Here is a 21,272-nt window from a genome sequence, read left to right as displayed (position 1 = left end):
TTGCTCTATATGAGGCTCTCCGCCTGCAGATCTGTGGTCTGGGAATAACATCAATAGGCTCACTGCACAAAAAGAACAAAGTGCAGCAGTGTGTAGTTTCACTGTGATGTAAACCTAACACTCCCCTGATGAATTTCTCATTAAATAAACCTGCGTTTGACGCTGAAGCAAATTATGGATAAATGTGGAATAAAAACATTCCAAACTCTTTAAGCAGATACAGCATTTTGACAAGATTTTAAATTGCTCAATTCAAAGAATACTACAATACTGTGTGTTATGTATAAACTAACTAGAAGAGACGGTATAATCCTTTAAACAGACTTTTTTGATCTTTCTCCTCTGTCCAACCCTGTCTCCAAGAAACAGTTTATGTATGACTAATACAGAGTGAGACAGAAACATAATGCCACCCAGATTACATTTTCCATTAAACACAAAGTACATTTTTTAACCTTCTAAAGCCTACAAAGACAAAGAAATACCTGGACATAGTTTCACGTTTTTGCCATTCTGAGCCTATTTATTTTCAGTCTGTATCAAGTGTAATATATCATTTTATTCTGGGGAACTTACCATTTATTCTTGGTGCAGTTTCAAGTCACAACTTGCATTATCTTTGTGTATGCATTCCATAACAAAATACCCCATTTCATCATCTAAGCTGAAGGACCATCCTGTGATATGGTCATTCCAGTTACAATACAGCAATCTGCAACTTGAAATGAATGTGGGCCAGGGGCTTCAAGTGGGGTGACCAATGGCTCCTTCTCTACTTTCTGCCCCTAAGCAACATGAATCAGTACTGATTGTTGTAAAGACACCATTCAAATAGCCTTGGAAAGCTGTGAATCTCAGGGAATATACACAAATGTAAGCTTTTCCTACCATAAATGGTTCCAAAGTTATTTAGTGTTTTTTGTAGGACATGTCTAGTGTAGCATCAGTGTTAATGGACACACCAAAAAGTTCCTCAAATTAAATAACAAGACATTTTGTTCATGTCCTCAAAAACGTCACAGAGGAATTGACTGACATGACACTTCTCACTCTCTGAAAAATAACATTTCTGACCTGACGCAGCTATGGTTGAGGTTTGTTTGGGGTCAGGCACAAAAACTACTTGGTTAATGCTGACTTATTCCAGAAAAGAGCTGGTTGATACGATGTGTTGTCAGAAATCATAAGTCTCTGTAGTTTTTGCGAACAGAAACACTTGTAGGTATATTGAAAAGCTGGCTTTCATAAAAAAAAAAATGGGGTGAGATGTAATATAGTTTAAATAGAGGGATAACTGAGAGCACTTTTTTTTAACAGTCTCTCCTCGGCATTCATTTTGTTGCACTCATGTTGGAATGAAAAGAAATGTGTAACGAATGAAAAAAAGAGAACTATAGAGAGAAAAATTCAAACTCTGGCTTCTTTCTCACCTCCATACATCTGGAGAGTCACAGCGTGAAGTGGGTGTGAATGTGTCATAATGCAGTTTTGGAGTATAACAGTGCTTTTTGGGTCAGGAAAAGATCACATGCTTTGGGTGAAAGAACGAGCGGCTCAAGGTGAGGGAAACATGTTGTTGGTTGAATGACTATTTTGACAAGGTTACAGTGATTTTGTTGTAATGGTTACAACAAATAATAACAGCTTGGTTAAGGTTAGAGCACAATCATGGTCAATGCTTAACAAACGCAACCCTGATTGTCAGAATGGAAATCACTCGCAGCCTCCTTTGTCAAGTCCAAGGCTGCATCTGAAATCACTCTTGTTCAATCATTCAACACCCCCTTCATAACAGACACACATAGTATATTCTATAGTGAGCAGTAAGATTATACCTTTGCATATATAATATGTGACACATTGCACACATTGTAAGATTTTCGAGGGCTGTATATAGCAGACACATTTTACTCTTAGAATTTGAATGCTCATAAATTTGCAGCAAGTAAATATTAGGGGTGGGGAAAAATTGGTTCACTTATGTACTGAGATTTTCTTAAACATTTTTATAGTCTATGCATTTTAATGCTTGAATTGGTATAAATTAAAGAGAGGAAGCTGAAGCTGAAACAGTGCTAAATAGCTAAAGCTCCTAAGTTACCGGCCTAGCAACTCCAATTCAGCCAGCACAAACCCCAGCACTGTGGTCTGATCTGCAGTGCCACTGACTCCCCGACAGACCAACAACTTTCTGATGCTGCCAGTATACAGATTAGACCCATTCTGCTGAGACCCCAGCATACTGAGTTAGAGTTGCTACAGTTGCAGACTAAATATCTCCAGAGCTACCGCCTGCTCTTCTCACACCAAATGTTCTCCTGACGACGGGGAGTGAGGTGGAGCGACCACGGGGTTAACTAGCTAGTAATTCTTGTGTCATTTCTGCTTTGATGAATAAAGAAAGCGCAAAAGCGAATCAATGTGCTATGGGTAGCTCTACTCTAAAATAAAAAATAAAATAAGATTAGAATAAGAAATAGTGATCAGTAGGGAAAGCTAAATGTAGCAGTTTAAGTTTGCTTTGAAAACTATATGTTTATACATTTTTATATAATTTTTACCAATCCTATTGTGCATGTAGTCAACATTTTTACTCACCACTTTGCTATGCAATACATGATGCTGCTTAGACAAAAGTCAAATACACTGACTTACATATGATGTACATTTGGAGATATACCTCATAATATTCAGTCCATGTGTATGATTCAACTCTTCCCCAAATTTAAAAAACAATAACAGTAAATTGCAATATTATATTGCGATACACGTAGAATCACAATACCTAAAAATGTCAATACAAATGGAACCAGAACCCAAATATCGTGATAGCATCGAACTGGGAGATATCGTCTCAGGCAGACTAAATACAGCGCACAATATAGTAAATAGGGTGGGATTTCAGACAGACGGCAACTTTTTTCCTTACCCATTCAGCCACCTTCCTACTGCAAACTTTGTCTTATAATAACGTCACACTTTTTCCTCCTTTACTTCAGACAGCCTTTATTCCCATTTCATGCAAACAATTAGGGGGCTTTGTCATTTGATCTTCAACTGATACTGTTTTTTGTGGCATTTGTGGAAACAACTGATGCTGCTGTTTTTCTTGTCGCATGTTTGTTATCCCTAAAATTTCTGCTTAACACTTTCTGGTGATATGCAAGCAACTAGGCCTTGTTCATACATCCCACATGAAGAACAGGTACACAATTTTTTGTTGACTGGACCAAAAAAATGTCACAAAGCAATCACTTTTTCCTTAAAACCTTGGTTCTCAACTGGTCCAGTCAAGGGGTCCTTAGTCATAAATTCGAGGTCCATGCTATAGAAATTACTACATTCAGTGTTGTTTCACAAAATGTAAACAATACAGTGGCCTAGAACTCAAAGAAATAAAACATAATGCAATAATAAACAGAAACTGTGCTTAAAAATAAAAGCTCTATGATGGAAATTCACTGCATTTCAAAATTAAGTGATCACGAGTCACATGCGGCCCATTCAGAATGGACCTGCGACCCAGCTTTGGACTGCAGCTAACCAGTTGGGAACCACTGCCTTAAAATTTTGCCGATTTTCAACCATCAACCTTTGCATCAAAGCATTGTGACTAGTATGTTTAAAGGAACTGTGGCATATTTCCACCCATCTAAATCCCTTTTTTGTCCTTTTTTTTCTGTTTCTGATGATGTCCCACCAATTTTTAAAGTATTTGCATCTTTCTACTGCACAGACAGCCTAGTTTTATGTGAGGACCCTCTTTATATCAGTGAAATACTTTTATAAAACACATTCGGCAAAACCATTTAATGTATAGAGACATGATAGGAGCTTGCTTCTGGTATGCAGCCCCTTTTCCCTTTAAGAAGCCATTTGAATGTTTATGGCCATCAAATAGCACATAGCTTCCTTTTTATATCCGTGCACCTCCGGACACATACATCAGTTACAACTCTGTCATGGTGTGTAAAGAGATTTCACACCATCTCAACCATCACTGCCAGAGTTAATTGCTCAAAAGAACCCCTATGCAGTCAAACCAAAACAGAATTTAATACCAATTGATCTTCCCCCTCATGCTTTAACTGACATCCTTACCAGCGAATGTATACTGTAAAGGCCCTAACAAGCATGAGTCCTTATCGCTGTTCGCACCCTTCTTTTCCAGAGCTGCAGAGTTTGGCCAGTATTTCTTCTGAACGTAGCCCAATAAGACATTAATCATTCAGGAGTAACTGAAACTCAGCATCCTCTCTTTGAAAAAGTGGCAACTGTGCACAGTCTTTATCAGACTATTTTAAAACCTGCTTTTTTTTATAACACTTTATAAAAAATAAGGGTTTGGCTTGAGAAGTAAAAAGTACATCTTGCCTGTCTGTTTCCTGTGGCACTACGAGCGTTTTGTAAGAACATTTTGTACACCATAAAGATGTCTCACTGCTTAATATATGCATCGCAAAAGATCAGCTCATTGAAATGTGTCACAACCTGTCCCTATTTTACACAGTAACCCAGTCACGTTACAGTTTTTGCTCCATGTATATCAAACATATTTCACATGTGAGAGCACGCTACAGCCAAGGTGAGTACTGGGAGATAAACAATGTTATTTTTCGTGTCTGGGTTTGATCCTCTGATCCCCATGCAGAGATTGTTTTGAGCTCTGATGATATTGGTCAGGGAGAGGAGTCTCACTGTCTTGATCCACTGTCGGTGTTGCATAACAATTGCTATTGAATATTGAATGATCAGCCCCCGGGGAAATTAATAGCACAGCACACGGGCTCTATCACAAGTCTGGTTAAAATGACAGTAGCAGGAAAGCGGGGGAAAAATGCGGCTGTGGGCCAAAACACTGAGCCTACTTAGTATTATCTATTGAAGTTGCAGAGCTGCAGGTGCCCAAGGCTCGACTCCTCCTCTCCCTCTCTCTCTTCCTGTGTACACACTTGACTCCTGTGTGGAAAGAGCAACAACAGCTGTTTAACCTGAAGCGGTATTGTCCAACTGAGGGATTTATGGATAAAGGACTGTCAATGTAGAGCACAGACAGAGAGTTGTCACAGTCAGCCTGCAAATACTCGCTGTTCCAATGTAAAGTGTCGAGTACATAGCCTGAACAGCTGCTCTCAAACGTACATTTTGCATAACTTGCAAGATCACCGACAAAAGCATGCCCTGTGAGAATGAAGAGTGAAACCAATAATATTAAACAAGGTTTCCTGGGATGAATGCTTTTTTAATGGCAAATACAGTACACAGAGAAGCCCGAGCAGGCTGCCTCCCTGTTGGACAGCTGTACTAATGGAATCCTGCATAGTCTCAATTATAGCCAAGTCCCAGATCTACTCCAAATGCCAGGTGGAAACGAGACATTGTGTATTTACAATTTTATTTCTCTGCTGAGACCTAACAAGAAAACACAAAAGGAGAAATGAGTGTTCAGCCTGGAGACAAATAGTGGGCCACAGGAGACTATATTATTAGAAAACTACATTAGAATCAAGTGAAATGTTGTACTTTTTGAGTTGTGTGAATGACTTTATCCGGAACACAGTCAGCTGACAAATCAGCACAGATCTGATAACCGGGGTAACACCAGCCATCTCCATAAAAACACATGCTCCCATTGTTTTCTATGTAAAGGCCGAGACACACCAAAAAACAACATCAAAGAAATAGTGATAATGGAGGCCGACTCACCTCATGTCGCCTATCTCTCGACCAAAAAGTTGCACTTGAACACACTACAAAGACTATAGCCAACGGCCAATTAGAACGTAAGGTCTTCGTGAGAGGAACTAACTCTCCACACCAGCAGGGGGCAGTAGTCTGTATTTCTCATTCAAAATGGGAAAGCGGGTCACACGACCCTTTGACTTTAATCATTTAAATCAAATTTTTGTTTGCATTACTTTCTGCTGTTTCTCTTCTTATGAACTGAGCTGAACTGCCAATAAGAGTGATTTCTCTCACCGATGAGCTCCATCAAATATTCAACCCACTGAATCGTCTGAAAAACCACAGACAAAGGCTGTTAGTGCCAATGATGCACAAACTAAGACAACAAACGCTCACTGACTCCTGACCGTTGGCTTGGTGTGTCATGGCCCTAAGGGGCACTGAATGCAGTGCAACATCAAGTGCTCCTATTATTTATCTAAGCGACATGACTGCATTGCTTTTTTAAGCATTATGACAGCATGAGATATAAGACTGACCAGCAGTGCAAAAAAAAAAAAAAGAAAGGGTGGGGTAGAAAGTTTTTTTTTTTAAACATATGCAAATATGAGAGAAACTTGGAAGCTCAATATTGCTTTGATGGAAAACAGAAATATTTATGTAGTTATGGGCTATAAGTTACCTACACCTGCTGTGGATAGATGTCTCCTGATGAGAGAATTATTACTCATTTGAAAAGCAAATACATTTTGAGGGAAACACAATGCGGAGCAAATTTCGTTTTCTTTTAATGTAATGAGTTCATGTTGCAAATGAATGGATTTGGCAAGTCTGCAAAATGTTGATACTGAATATCTCAGCAAAACAACATTTTGTTATAGCTGTTTGTTTTCCATACAGTATAGGCAGTATCCTGTCATGGTGACTGCAACATTATTTTTTTTTTACCTTTTTTATTAGCCTACACAGTACATGTCTGTAGTACGTAATTAAGAAAGCAGTTCATGTTGCCCAAATACCGCCAAGATTACAGGTAGTGTAGATATGAGAGAAGTTGGCGCAAAAAATGTCATATACAGTAAGCAATGCAGCAGATGCAATGTATATAGATTGTCTACCTAAAGGGTATTTGAAGTCCCCCACAGGGATGGGTATCAAGAGCCGGTATTGATACCGGTACGTGATTGGGTCGGTACTTAAATACCCATGAGCTCCATGATAAATAGTGCCGCTATCTGTAAACATTGACAGGCAGACAGTGGAATGAAGCATGTCAAGGTGATTTTTTCATAGATTGTCTGTCCTCAGTTGCTTTCCTTCTGCTGCATCTTTGGACTACATGGTGTGTTTCATGTGTGCTACACGGCTGTAAGTGCACTTGAACCACTAAATGAAACATCAAACTTGACAAACTAGACCTCCACGATAACAACTTCAACCATATCCGCTGTAATCAACGTAAACGCCAGCAAGCGATCTCTGTAGATTACATATTGCTCATCAGTTTAATATTTTGTTGCATCATGAAACACAAGTAATGCATAAATCAGCGCCTGCCCTGAGGGTTGACTCATCCTCACCCCTAAAGCGTTCCCCTGTGATTCGGTCTGCTTTGACATTCACCCACCTGCCCTCATGGCTGAAGTAACAGACCAGCAGCTTCTAGCCTTTACTCAACCAGTGATTTAGCTTGCCTGTTTGCACTGATAACACACTCTATCAGAGTCGCCTGAGAAGAGGAGATGAGGGTTGCTCTGTGGTGCTGCTGCGCTCAGGTAGGGCCTTTAGTCACTGCCACCCATCCACTGCGTGTTAGTCGGCATCCTCCTTTTATCACAGCCTTGGTAGCCTCTATTCCATACACCCACTGAACCCTAACACTCATCTATTCTACTGCACAAAACCATGGCGTGGAGCCTTGAAACTCACCTACATGAACTCACACAATGGCAGCCTCCAGATCCATTTAGTCAGATGTCCTTTCACTGACTCTTAAGCTCAGTTCACATCATCTGTGGGGGGACTTGAGCTTCACTGCATTGCTGTCATTTTTGATGAGATTTGTTGATGACTTATCGAAGAAATGCTCTAATACTTCAGACATACACTAGACCTTACATTCACAACAGCTATAACTTGAGCAAAAATGGCACATTGATAAGCTGCTGCATGACTAATGTCTTCGGTAATTACTTTCTGTAGTCGAGCACAAATATAGGAAAAATGTTTTATATTACAGGCCTTGATGTATGCTGCAAGAGATTGAAATGTGGTGGACGACTTGTTAGCAGCAATTACTTTGCCATAGTTGAGTTTGTGATAATATCCTATGTAACCTAATTAAATGCCATACATTATTAAAGATTTTTGATTATATATTTATTTATTTATTTATTTAATTAATGCCAGTAAATGTTCTCAGGGCATCTTTGTCAAAGGTCCAGTATGTAGGCTTTAGGTGGCTATATTGGAAGAAATGTAATGTAATATAATACATATGTTTTCCATGGTGTATAATCACCTAAAAATAAGAATTGTTGTGGTTTTGTTGCCTTAGAATGAGCCGTTTTTTTTATCTACATTGGAAGTTGGTCCTTGTCCAGTGAGTCAGCCATGTTGCACAGCCATGTCTCTACAGTAGCCCAGAATGAGCAAACCAAACACTGACTCTAAATGGGGCTGTTTATGTTTTTGTGTTTCACAAGGCTTTACATCAGACAATTAGTTGGAATCCCCCCTGCATCGAGAGTGTTACAAAAACAGTTTTTTAAAAAAGTGATACTGCTTTATGCAGTGTTTTTATTGGTTTAATCACATGACTAAATGTTGAAAGTACTTAGAGGTCCAGTATGTAAGGTTTAGGGGAGTATATTAGCAGAAATATAATATAATATTAATATGATATTATATTATAATATATAATATAATCTAATTAGTATGTTTTCTTTAGTGTATAATCATGTGAAAGTAAGAATCGTTGTGTTTTCATTACCTGAGAATTAGCCGTTTATATCTGCATAGAGAGTGGGTCCTCACTCAAGGAGTCTGCCATGTTTCTACAGTAGCCCAGAATGGACAAATCAAACACTGACTCTAAACAGGGGCATTCACATTTTCCTGTTATCATGTTAGCCACTGTAGTTAGCAGCCCCTCTGCAACAAGCCTGGCAGCATCAGAGACACACTGATTTTGATCATAAAACTGTTTTAGTCAGTGTCTTTACTGGTTTAAATCAACTGGTGTGTTTGTTTTGGAGTGGACAATATAAATAATTTAGCCACTGGTAAAAGTTTCCTGAACATCTGGATCTGAAATTATCAGAGAAAACAGGTGAGCACAGATTAGCAGGTGCTGGGCTAGCAGCCTGTTGGTGCAGTACCAAACCGTGTTTGAGAAACGCTGATTTTTAACGTTTTAACTTATTCAGTGTTTTGTCTGTTTGTTTGGGAGAGGAAGAGACCTCTGCTGGGCTAATGATTCGGCTACTGGTAAAAATGTCCTGAGCAAAGAACACTGGAGGAATTCTTACCAGGAGAAATTTCAGCTGATTGCAATCTCCAGTCTTCACCACTAGATGCCACTAAATCCCCCTAAATCTTACACACTGGACCTTAAAAAGGAAACACAGTTGATGTAGGACAGTTGGCAACAGTAGTACTTATGTAATGATTTTGAGTTAACAGTCAGAATCAGCCAGATGTTTAATTTTTTAAATAAAACATCAGATATAAAATTAATTCTCTCCTTAAGGCATCAGTGATGTTTTCTGAGTTTCTTGCTTTGCAAAATAATATTGGCCACTCAATGCTTGTCGTCATAGCTCCTGATGACAGGGACTTTTACAGAACAATCATCACCTGATAATGTGCTGCTGAGTGTTGTGTATTCAGTGCAAAAAAAAGTGTTTAACTAAGTGTGCATGCAGCACATTTTCCTGCTTTTTGCCTGCCGACAGATGCTCTCTGAATCTGTGCTGTGAGTGATTATGTTTGTCAGGACGGTGGTGTGTTTGCCGAGCACTGGAGAGTGAGATTGGGACATGAGAATAGCCACCCAAGATAGACAGCTGCAGCGCTGTGTTGATTGCCGCTTCCTCTTGTGTGATTTGAAATTGAGTTTCTCAGGGTAAAAAGGAGGGGGAAAAAATCTCTGCCCACTGCATGTCTGGTGCTCATCATGCTGCACTGCCAATCAAAGTCGTATCCACCTCACATCACTATGCCAGCGCTTTAGCTGCTAAACTAGCCTTGTTGCATCAACAGCCGAGCCCAAGTCCTTCATCTCCACAACGGCTTTCACTCATCCTCTGACTGAAGGGCTGTGATTGGGCAGCAGAGACCGGCGTTTGCATATGGTCCAGATAAAGAGGACAACACAGTGCTTGTGTGTGTGCAATCAGACTCTGTTGCTTTTGGAATTGGTGTAACAAATTGTCTCCCTTGTAATCAGCGTCTCTTTGCCTGCTGTTCTCATCAAAATTCTTTTGAATACTCTGTTGCCATGGCACCTTGAAAAATCTGCTACTGAGATTTTTTTTTCTTCCTGAGATAGCAATTTCTCTCTTTTTTTTTCCCATGTCTGCTTACCTCACAGACAAAAACACTTTGGATCAATTTCAGATACAATTAGTACATAATGTAAAAATAGATTGTTCGGGGTGAAAAAAGAAAAAGATATACCGAGAGAATAAAAGAAGTAATATTCTGCTCCTTCTGCTGGATATTTGTTGAATTAAATGTGTTTGAATGCATGCACAAACACTTTAAGAAATATAGGGTTTGAAATTGCTCTCGGCAGGAATGTAAAGATTCCCATCAGGGGCAGTGGCTGAAAACACCTCAGCCACAGCATGCACACAGATCTTAGGGTGTAATGTCTATATACTAAACAAACATTACAGATTTCAGATAGAAATGCTCTGGCTGACTTTCTAATCTTTCTCTTAAAATAATTCCCTCAGAGTTGCAGGTAGGATCAGATGTACTGTATATGCCTGCACGCTATGAATTCCTAAACTCTGATCAATCAACAGGGCAGAATTACATTTTAGGAATTCTCACTGTATTTGTTTTGACTAAGAATAACTTTGTTTACAATTATACATGGAATCAAAATGCCTATTTAGTTTTTTATTTATATTTTTACTGAATCAAATGACTGTGATGAATGTGAAAGATGTTGCTTCTGTTGGAAAAACTCACAGGGAATTATCACCAGTGTCAGCAGCGCAGAAATGTAATGCATTACTGTTCTAAATTAAGTAATCACATTACAGTTACTTATCAAACAATTATGTCAATTAACTGACACAGCATCGTATTGCGATATTTTTAGTTAATACCCTGGTATAACACAATTGATTGCTCTTTCAGCCCACTGGATTTTATCTTTTGCTTTGAAAACTTTATCTTATTAGATAAAACCCATTTACAAGTTTTACTTTTGGGGACATAATTTGCAATTGAAAAAAAGGCAACAAATCACAATATATTGCAATATATTACTGCAGTACTCAAGCATATTGCAAAATTTTTAAAATCACAATAACTCAATGACTCAAGTATCGTGATAATATCATATCGTGGGGCCTCTAGTGAATCCCACTCCTAGTAAATACATCACATAAGCTGGACTAAGGACATGGTGGGATGAGCGAGCAATTTGAGAGTTTATTCTTTTATCAACTGGAGAGTTTATTTTATGTGAGTGTGTTTAGCCCATTAAATACTGTTTATATACTGTTGAAACTTATTTTATCCCTTAAGTCTGTCGTCATCTAATCGTGTTAGGAAGGCTAGTCTCTGACATTATAACATATAGGCGTATTATTATTGATATAATACTTTGAGGCAATTTATATTTGTACTATGTGTTTTTGAAGGACAGCCTTGTGTATATATTGATATATTATAATTTTATATATATATAATTTTGAGGCAGTCATTGCCTGCTGCAGTGCCATTTTGAGTCTTTTGATCCTTGTGCTGTGCTGATATGTAGGCATATGTAAAGTTTAACTTCATATTATTGTTAACTTACGATTACATGAGAGTGTGTCTTTGGCGATGTTGTGGAGTAACTGAGTAATGTAAAAAGTAGCGTTACTAATTACTTTCTACAGGGAGTAATTAAGCACAATAATGCATTATTCCTCTTTTCAGGTGGGAGAGACAGAGGTTTGACATGCAGCACTTTCTACCGTGTAAGCTAGAGGTTGCCCCTGCATTTCTCCTTTTTAAAGTAACAAGAAATATGTAATACATTACTTTTTTTTTATTAATGACCCCAACACTGATTTTTCACCTTTGCTGTTTCCCTCAGCTCAGTGTACATTTTAGTGTCATCTAGTTCACTGTTTTGGTTTCACAGACTCCTGCTACTTTTATTTACCATGTTTCCAGACACAGCCAGCAGCTTTTGTTGGTAAAAAAAAAAAAGAAAAAAAAAACACTGTATGCTACCTGCCCAGCACAAATAGTCACATATTTCCTTCAAGTATTTTTGGAGACAAAAAGAGCAAAGAGGAAAACTTACATTTATAAAATTCTCGTGTTTTAGCTTGTTGTGTAAATAAGCAATACTTTGCAAACACTTCTGTCAGAACAACTTCATTCAGTGATAGAATGTCACTGTTGTGTTTTCAGCTTGTTCCTCCCAAGTGGCCAAAAAGATCAATAAATTAAATTAACTATGAAAAAGTAAAAATAATAACAGTGTTGTGACATTGTGTGTTTAGATTATTATCCAAAATGAATATAAATAAATGTATCAGTTGAATAAATCCTGAAATTCACGTCGTAGCTATACAGGATTGCAGTGTTACAGATTGCAGTGCTAAGTCCTCATTCTGTCAACTAAAGTGAAAAGTGCATTTTATATTTTTTTAGTCCAGTATGTATGTGTACTCTCACAAATTCTGGTTTGCTGTTAACAGTAAGAAGTGAATTTATCTTTACATTCAAAGATATTTTTCACAACCTTGCAGCTTCTCCAAAGTTCAAGATCAAAATCTCATGCTGTTCTTGAAGAACAGACGAAATCTAATTTAAAACCCCCTCATTTTTCAGGCTCCGTCAGGGTTACATGATTATTTTGCAGCCAACGTTTAGATATTCAGCAATATCCAAGAGCCCTATAGCCTTAATTGACCGTATACAAGAAATACAGAAAACTTTTCCAAGGCTGAAGGCATGCAGAGATTCATTAACTGTAAAACAACAGATGTGATGGATGATTTCATGCCTCTGCGGAAAGTGAAACAGAGTGCTCTTTGAAATGCTGAATTACTAAGTGCAGGAGCTCCATTAAGAGAGAGGGTGTCAAAAATCGTGCAGAAAGCCACTTTAAAGAGGCCAGACATCCCATGTCTGCTTTTTCTTTTATTGCCATTGAGAAGGTGTCTCTTGGTCCAGGAGGAGGTCATTTAAATTAAAAAAGGAAGAGAGAGACCTTTTGGATCTTTCCATTTTGAAAGTCTTGACCCAATATGAATAAATGAAGGATATGATTTTTAAACATATCCTTTAGCTGTTTTAATATCATGTTCGATCCTCAATTAAACTCGTAGATCTCATTTTTAATGTATTAAAATTCAGGCATCTAAGTGGCTATTTTAGATGGCCCTGAGAGTTAACTATACAAGTTGCCTTGTAACATGTACTATGTTTAAGGCCTAGACGCACTAAACCGAAATAGCAGAATTAGCGATGACGAAGCCCAATGATGCATTGCCTCTCGTCACCTGTGTCTTGGCCAAAAAGTTGCACATGAACACACCACAAGACTACAGCTGACAGCCAAACAGCACATATTTTCTGTGGCTGCGTGAGAGGAAATAACTTTCCATACCAGCAGACAGCAGTAGACTGTAATCTCCATTCAAAAAGTGAAACTAGCAGACCGTCTTGACCCCTGACTTCAACATACTGAATTGGCGAAAAAAAGCAGGTGAGGGCCAACAGTGTGGGACACATCGCAGCAACAAGGGCGACAGAGGCTTACCGGCATTGACTTACCAACATTGACTGATGGCTGACAATTAGCTTGGTGTGTCAGGGACTTTACATGCCCCAACTATTTAGTTAATTTTGCCCTTATTCCGAAAAAGACAATATTTTTAGTAAGCTGTTTACATGGCTAAGGAAGATACAATTCACTAATTCACCTGTTTACATGCAGTCGTGCATACTCCGATACATACGATTAACATGCACTAACGTGCTGTTTATCACGTCAAAAAATAGAAGAGGTTTTCTTTTTTCCACCAGTGGCAAACTTGTTTGATCGTGCAAACACAGCCTCCCTCTTTCCTTCCTTCACCTTCTTGAAAAGGTCTCCATTGTGATATTTGCACATATCCAAAAATCTGTGGATATCCAAGTCTTTCACAATGTTTAAAAGTAGTCGTGTTTCTTGTTCTGATCAAAATGCGAGCTTTTCTTTTGGGCATTCCGCTCTACCCCAGGGCTGAGCATAAACAGGCTAGAGCCTGCGTGTGGCAAACTGCATTAAAAGCCCCAAATGAGATGCATATTCTGAATGTGATGTATATATGTCCAAAAAATGCTCCTAAAAGCTGATTAATCTCTGAATATCCACTATTTAATCGGAAAAGGCTAAGTTTGAAAAAAGGCAAGGTTCGGAATATCTAAACGGAATATGCTGTTTACATGAACCGTGTGAAATTCAGAATAGTGATAGTGGAATATTAGTGTGCATGTGAACATAGCCCCATAGTGATGAAAGCTTTTTCAGCTAAACATGTTAGTCTTTACTCTGAAATCTTTGTCTTTAGACAAAAGAGCAACAGAATTCTTCATGTATTAACAACTTCAGGGATGAAGGCAAACTCAGAGGGTCATGAGTGAGCTGTACCTCACTCTTCCCCAAATGTTCCATGTCTGTAAGATTTATCAGACAAAGACACGTTGAACAAAAAATAAGCAACACTTATTTTATTTATTGAAAAGCAGGCTAAGGCTGAGCTGCAGTACATATTAAACATGAAAGCGCAACTGTATGAGTGGAATAATGCATGACCATTGACAAACGCACAGTGAAAGTGACCCAACATTCACGCTGTGCCATCAGATGATGTAGGAAATTGCTGTGGTTTTCTGCACTTTTTCTTCTTTGCCCACAGAAGGAGCACTCTTGTTTTGTTGTTCCAACCATTTTCTTTTGATTCTTAAGAGAACAATGCAGCATGAATACATAAAAGACTGAGAACTCCACATACATACTGCATGCACCTCACACAGGCTGAGGTCTGTTAACATGCAGCCTCCCATATGTGCCTGTTATTTTCCCCATGTTAAAAAAGCCCCACTTATAAGCTAATTACAGACCCTTAGAGTGGAAATCGCATCACGGTGCTTCCACATTTGATGGTAAGCTGGAGAGTTTAAAGCACATTAGGAGGAACTTTTGCACTGAGAGAGCGAGAGAGTGCTAATGCACAGGGTGATTCAACTGTATAAACAATACTGCTGTAATCCACTATAGAGCACTGTATACACTGTAATGATGCTGTTCTTGAGAAGACAGCGTTTTTTTATTGTCTCAATCACTGCACTAATACTAATCCCAATTTAAAGTACGCACACACAATGGAGACCTTTCACTGACACACTGAACCGATGGAGCATCACATCAAAGGTGGTTTGTGCTCAGCCAGGGAGAAGAAACTGGGAATTTCACCGTCCTTAATGGAAATTGATCCGAGCAATTTGTTAAAACAGCTACAGGAGCAATTGTGCTGTGTCAAAAATGACATTTTAAGTTGGACACATACAAAGGCCACATACACCTAAGCCTAAATTGAGCAACCTCGGTACGTAATAGGTTCCAGGTCATTAAGCACAGTGTCTGAGAGTATTAGTGACTAGGTGGTGTGTACTGGATCTGAGTGCAGACGCCCCTCTTATGTTTTGGACTTTAGGGAATGGCAAGTTTCCTTATTAGAGAGGATAGATCACACTGACCTAATCTGCTATTATGCTTTCAAAGACCAGTGTGCAGTAATTTCATCACTTTGGCCAGTGAAGATGGTAAAGACGGACAATTTCTCAATATCACACTAATCAATCATTTTTACAGTGCATTACTGTGAGAGGGAGCTTTGCCCCATGGAGTGCAGCCTGATATAAATAGCCGATTGGCTTCCTTCATGGCTCTTTCTCAGTTTCCATCAGTATTCGCTGCATGCGCCCTGTGCACTCGGCCACTTCATGAACACACATGCTCATTCAGATCAGCCTCAGAGCAATCACATAATGAAACGCAAACTCTGCGGCACATTGAAATTTTGGAGCATCAGCGTCTATTCAAAAGGGACAAAACTAGTTTGAGAGGGTGTTTGAATCTCAATTGGTCTGGTTTCAGCCCTTTTAAAGATAGCTATGTGGTGGATATTTGTTGACTTACTGTTAAGTAGGCAGGTTTTGACAGGGAGCGTGCTTTGCAAGTGCAAAGGGCTTCCAAAATTGGTTTGTGTCACATATCAATGATCCATTTAAAATGCCCTTAAGGTGCCCCACCCATTATGAACTGCCCTTTAATTACAACAAGCTGCTGCACTCATATAAAGAGACGCAACTTAGATAATTGTGACACCTGTCATGTTGCAGCAGCATCACAAAGATGATGTATAACTTACAGCTACATGACTAGGAGGCATAGATGGAATATCAAACAGGTCTATCGGGCACAGGCACATGCGCCCAAAGTGTCAGGGTCCCCCCAGTGATAAATTTCAAAACGTCACTTATATTACCGACCAGGAAGAGACTCAAAATTACCACGAAAAGACACAAAAAGACCACAAAGAGATCCGAAGGAACTGCAAAGAGACACATACTAATTATAAAAATGGGTAAAACAACCACACAGTGACACAATATTACTACATAAATGGCAAAAAGCAACCACAAAGAGACACAAAATTACTATAACGCAGCAAAGAAAAAGACAAAACAATAAAAAAAAAGATCCAGAGGAAATGCAAAGAGACTTATGATTGAACGAAGATGCAAAACAACAAAAAAGAAGCAAAACTGCCACAAAGACTGTGTCTGGCAACTTATTCTTATACAACACATCACAATGTTTGCATGATATCCTATGAATTAGTGCTACATAAATGAGGTCACGTCCATAACTTAACGGTACAGATTAATGTGTAAATTACAGAGGTTTGATTTAGGCAAGTAAAGTTACTGTGGATAGGTTTAGGAAAAGAAACATTGTGATGGTGACCTTAAAACGACTCAAAGTTCACAGTGAAAGTCCTGTGTTAATTGAGCCATCCACTGCCCCAACTCGCCTCCTTTTTTAACTAGTCAGGACTACTTCTGTTAGCACTTTGGTCATGTGATTGCAGCCCTCAAAAATACTTAGGTTTTGCACAAATTACTGGCTCTTGTTTACATGGAAAATGTACGAAATTTGGTGTGTTACTTATCGTAGGAAAATGTATAATGTTGCACGAGAACAGCCTGGTGTAATGCTCCTGTGTAGGAGAGGTGGTGGGGCCTTTTAATCATCTCTGCCCATGGCCCCATCGTCTCATAATCCACCCGTGGTAGGAGGTGTATCTATTGTTAAACAATGCCAAAAAAGGGAAATATTCACATTAAGATGTACTATCCCTCCTTCCTTTTTAAAGACACTAAGTGTGCCCATGATAATAAGCAGTAACCTTGGTATTTATGGTACTTTTATTACTTAACATTCCAACATTATTAGAGTCTTACATTTGGGACTTGTTATGGGTGATAATTTTATTGTATCTTAAATTTTCTTATATGATAAGGTGCTTTGTATGCCAGATTAATTCAGCTCACAGCAGACATATTGTGTCTAAATCAACCGTACTTTAAAGGTGAAGTCAAACTTTCCTCTCCTGGCTCTGCACATCTCTTATATCCGCTATTTTACAGTTATATTATATTTTATATAGTGAAAATCTGCGCAGTAGGTGTGACGCTCTGGTCAGTCGGATTTGGCAGGATTTGTCATCACATGTCTTGTGGCATCCATGCAGCCAGACAATACACTTGGGGATGAATATGCACAAAAAAAACATGCTATCCTCTTCTTAGAGGCTTATTGCAGATGTGCACATTATAATGAAGGATGGGCTGTCTCTGGCTTTCTGCTGCAACTCAGAGAGGATTACCATTTTTTTTGTAGGGTGGGAGGATATTCATGTTTAGCCTATTTTTCTGCATGCTGGATTTCCCATTTCCATTGATCTTGGCCAAAAGGAGTGCTTGTCCCAAAGTGTCTTGTCTGAGTGGGTGGTCAACTTATTGTCTGTTTACCATGATGGGCATTCAAGATTGGGAAGGATCAGAAAATAAAAGGGCATTCATTACAGCCTGAATACAAAGCAGTAAAGTTGCCTATACACTGTAAAACCTGACAAGTTGATCTTACTTGAAATTATCTTCAAAACCTATTGCATTGAAAAGAGGAACGTGAATATAGCTATAAATCGTTATTTGTTTGCTTTTTTATCCAGTTGAGTTTATTTAAAATGTAGCTGTATTTACGTAATTTTGTGTAGTTGTTGCAACCTAAAAATTACAAGTGAAATGATCTTTTTCTTTCTAAGTGTTAGCAATGTCATTAAACCAAGTTAGTCTGACTTAACCCTTTAAGACCTAGATCTACATCAGTTTTCCTTTGCTGCATTCAGATGCCTTTCGTGATTTGATATCTTTCAAAAACTTGGTAAGAAATGTTACAAGGAAATGATCTAAAAATTAGTTTGGGAGGATTGTTAGGTAGATATTATAAAAAAGTAGGGGAAACAAATTCCAGAAATTTCTTGCAACATTTTACCAACTTCTTGCAGATCTCTGGGCCATTTTTTTGTTAAGTTAGTCCTTACCCTCTTACCATGGTTTTGAAAGAAATTGAGCCAAATTGCACAGGTTTCAAAGGGTTAATGTAATCATCACAAAGAGGATTTTGCCAGTAATGAAGTTAAGAGATCTACGAGTTCTGTTTTGTTAACATGTTTAAGAAAACACAAATAGGATTGACTTGTATGCAACCAGCATAATAGATATACAGTATATCAAAAATATACTTGGTTTACCAAAGTTGCTGCAATGTAGAAATATTGATTCAACTTAACATGTTCTCTTAAGTCGCACCAACTTAACAAAATTAAGTAAATATTGCTACAATTTAAGTAAACTAAACAATTAGATAAATTAAACATAAATTAAGATGAAGTTGTTATATTTACTTACATTTTTCAAAATAATCGTTTTCATAGATGTTTTTGACATATCTAAGAAAATACATGTACTATATGATTGACTTGTATGCAGCCAGCAGAAAACAGATATATTGTTTCTAAAAACGTTCTGAGAATAGCACAGTGCAACCAATGAAATGTTCTAGTAATGTTTTTTTCCAGCAGCAAGTTTTCTTTTAGTTCCCAGAACGTTCCTCTTAAAATTATAACATTCTCTAAAAACATCAAAATGTAAAAAATGTTTTTTTGTTAACGTATCACATTACATTACATTTTCATTTAAAAAAAATGGTCCGTAATCCCAGTCTTCAATAACATGTTCTGAATGTTGCTTTTAAAATGTTCGTCCTTTGTTCTCATGTAACGTTGAGGGGATGTTTTATAAAAGACCATAATATGATCTGTAACCTCTCCACATCACCAAAACATCCTCAGAATGTTGCAGTTATAACAATAAATTTTAGTCAGTATTTAAGCTTAAAGGAACACTATTTGAAATGATAAACATCATTAAAACGTTCTTTGAACATTAGATTAAAATGTTTTCTTTGAAATATTACTGCAACTTGTAAGTAACTTTAGTCAATGTTGTGGGAATGTTCCCTGCTAGCTGGCATAGCACAGTATAGCCTACTTGGTTTACTGAAGTTTCAACTTCACAAAATTGAGTGAAAATAACTACATTTTAAGTAAACATAACAATTAGATTTATGAAAAATTATATAAATTAAGATTAAGAAAATTAATTAAGAAAAGTTAGATTTACTTACAAGGTAATTGGTTTTGTGGATGTTTTTAAGTAAAATCACCTTTTAAAATTTTACAGTGTAGGAGGTTGAATGTTATTTTTTAAGTGCAGCAGTGACCCAGCACCCCCTCTTCCTCCCTCCCCACCGTTGCAGTATCTTGTTGTGCTGGACCATGAGCTATCAGCCTATCCCGGAGTATCACAAACACCTCATAGCGCCTCCTCTAGATACAAAACACCTGCTCTCATCCTCACCACAGGAAAAGAAAGCCCTCAGGTTCTCGTGTATGTATGCTTTAAACGCAGCCCAAATGACATCACATTGCTGCAGTGCTGCACTGTCCATGAAGGGTGTCAGTCGTTTCCTCTGATACCAAGAAATTTTGTCCACTGGCCACTTGGCTCTACTCTGTTCCAGACATCATGGCGTGACAACGTGTGTTCATTTATATCGGCGGCTCTTATTACGCAGGTGGACGCCTGCACGAGGAGCACAGAGGCGCATTTTCGAAGGCTGCTTGTCCTGTAGGACACAGCAAGATTTCCTGCCACATCCCGCCTGGAGAAACCGACCGCATCTCTTTGTTGAAGGAGCGGACAGACCAAGTCATGTATGAAAACTAATTGCTCGCATGGGTACGCGTATAGAGGAGGAAAAGAGAAGAAAAAACAGAGTATCAGTGCATGGGCGGGATTCCTTCATTGCGCTTCAGATGGGGGAAGTTGTGACAACAAATGGCTACAGTAATGGCAAGCAGCTGCCGGTAAAGCAGGCGCTGTAATTACCAGAAAACCGGTGAGAGTTTTCGACCTTCGTGATTTTTTTTGGACGGACTTGACGCCTGAATTTGACGCCAACCTTCAAGCGTTTTTTTTTTATTTATTCAAGAGCGCAATCCAAAAAAGAGCTGCAGTTTTCTGTCCTCACTCCATCTACAAATTTATAACAAGCGTTGGAATTATTGGGATTTTTAATCCATCGTATTCCTGCGTTTCTAACACACACACACACACACACACACACAAACGACCACGTACTGACGCTTTAACCCCTTTTAAACACGACTCGGACGCAAGACTCGGGACTCTCCTGAGCTTTTTGGAAGGATTTTTTTAATTTCATTTTCTGACTTCATCGGATCGTACTGGGATTTAAGGTGGGGTTTTACCGCGACGCAGGTAACTGGAAGATATCCCACTGTCTCTTGTTGATGACACTTCAACGGCACACTGTCGCTCATCACGTCCGTTGGATTTTTTTTCTTCTCCAGCACAAGCCCCCCTTCAGCCCTGACGAGAAGGTTTTTTTACGCGTGAAAATTTGGAATAAATGAACTCCCGACGCCAATCCCAGAGTGAATTTACCCAGCGAGACAAGTGTGTGGACGGCGGAAAGCATGTACAGTAGGATCAACCCTTCGGCATCTGCTTCATTCGTGCCACTTTTGGTAAGTCACTTAGTAGACTTGGTGAGAAATGTGCCATGGACTTTGCTCTCGAGATGCGTGTGTGGATGGATATCTGGCTGTCTGGTGAGCTGAGCGGTCTACAAATGTGTGGTGTGCCGC

At 38.6% G+C, this 21,272-nt stretch overlaps 1 protein-coding gene and 1 pseudogene across 3 annotated transcripts in view; one reads left to right on the top strand and one right to left on the bottom strand.

The window, feature by feature from the left end:
- LOC121943452 (uncharacterized) overlaps nucleotides 1–21,272 on the bottom strand; it is a 43,762-nt pseudogene that overhangs the window by 18,896 nt on the left and 3,594 nt on the right.
- Nucleotides 19,930–21,272, top strand: part of lrfn1 (leucine rich repeat and fibronectin type III domain containing 1) — a 152,099-nt gene continuing 150,756 nt past the window's right edge. The window contains exons 1-2 of one of the 3 annotated variants that reach the window (XM_088079068.1): nucleotides 19,930–20,861; nucleotides 20,976–21,152. The gene's annotated coding sequence lies outside the window, so the exon portion shown is untranslated. Of the gene's footprint in view, nucleotides 21,153–21,272 lie in introns of all 3 variants that reach the window. The other 2 variants (XM_088079067.1, XM_088079069.1) reach the window with 2 other exon arrangements.

The sequence above is a fragment of the Plectropomus leopardus genome, chromosome 6 (genome assembly GCF_026936395.1).
Source record: "Plectropomus leopardus strain MGB_pleo_1.0 chromosome 6, ASM2693639v1, whole genome shotgun sequence".
Lineage (NCBI taxonomy): Eukaryota > Metazoa > Chordata > Actinopteri > Perciformes > Serranidae > Plectropomus > Plectropomus leopardus.
Note: the sequence above shows the minus strand (reverse complement) of the source record. Positions and strands in the feature narration are given on the sequence as shown.